Source organism: Myotis lucifugus, unplaced genomic scaffold, assembly GCF_000147115.1.
Source record: "Myotis lucifugus unplaced genomic scaffold, Myoluc2.0 scaffold_113, whole genome shotgun sequence".
Lineage (NCBI taxonomy): Eukaryota > Metazoa > Chordata > Mammalia > Chiroptera > Vespertilionidae > Myotis > Myotis lucifugus.
Window position 1 is genome coordinate 1,555,285 of NW_005871161.1, and position 1,471 is coordinate 1,556,755.

Genomic DNA, 1,471 nt, shown 5'->3' on the forward strand with positions numbered 1-1,471 from the left:
TTTTTGATTGGATTATTTATCTCCTTTGTTAAGTTGTATGAGTTCCCTATAAATGTTGGAGATTAAACCCTTATCAGTGATACATTGGCAAATATGTTCTCCCATGCAGTGGGCTTTCTTGTTGTTTTGTTGATGGTTTCTTTTGCTGTGCAGAAGCTTTTTATTTTGATGTAGTTCAATTTGTTTATTTTCTCTTTAGTTTCCAATGCCCTAGGAGCAGTATCAGTGAAGAAATTGCTTCGGCATATGTCTGAGATTTTGTTGCCTTTGGATTCCTCTAGTATTTTTATGGCTTCCCATCTTACATTTAAGTCCTTTATCCATTTTGAGTTTATTTTTGTGTATGGTGTAAGTTGGTGGTCTAGTTTCATTTTCTTGAATGTATCTGTCCAATTTTCCCAACACCATTTATTGAAGAGACTATCTTGACTCCATTGTATGTTCTTGCCTCCTTTGTCAAACATTAATTGAGCATATTGGTTCAGGTCAGTTTCTGGGTTCTCTATTCTATTCCATTGATCTATATGTCTGTTTTTGCGCCAGTACCAGGCAGTTTTGAGAACAGTGGCTTTGTAATTCAGCTTGATATCTGGTAATGATATCCCACCTACTTTGTTCTTCTTTCTCAGGATCGCTGCAGCTATTCGGGGTCGTTTTTTATTCCAGGTGAATTTTTGGAGAGTTCGTTCTAGGTCTGTGAAATATGCCATTGGTATTTTAATGGGAAGTGCGTTGAATTTATAGATTGCTTTGGGTAGTATGGACATTTTAATGATGTTGATTCTACCAATCCATGAACATGGTATGTTCTTCCATCTGTTTATGTCTTCCTCTATCTCTTTTTTCAACATCCTGTAGCTTTCTGAGTAGAGGTCTTTTACCTGTTTAGTTAAGTTTATTCCTAGGCATCTTAATTTTTTTGGTGTGATGGTAAATGGGATTGCTTTTGTAGTCTCTCTTTCTGTAAGTTCACTATTGGTGTATAGAAATGCCATAGATTTCTTGGTGTTAATTTTGTATCCTGCTACATTGTCGAATTCATTTATCAAGTCTAATACTTTTTTGATGGAGTCTTTAGGGTTTTTTATGTACAATATCATGTCATCTGCGAATAAGGACAGTTTTAGTTCTTCTTTTCCAATTTGGATGCATTTTATTTCTTCTTCTTGTCTAATTGCAATGGCTAGTACTTCCAGTACTATGTCGAACAGGAGTGGTGAGAGTGGGCATCCCTGTCTTGTTCCTGTTCTTAAGGAAAGTGGTTTTAGTTTTTGCCCATTGAGTTTGATGTTGGCTGTGGGTTTGTCATATATGGCTTTTATTATATTGATCAATCTTTTATTTTATTCTCACCCCAGGATATGTTTTTTTCTGTCGATTTTTTAAAGAGTGAAAGGGGGAAAAAGAGAGAGAGAGAGAGACATTGATTGGTTGCCTTCAACACCCTTCCGGAGCTAGGGATTAAACCTGC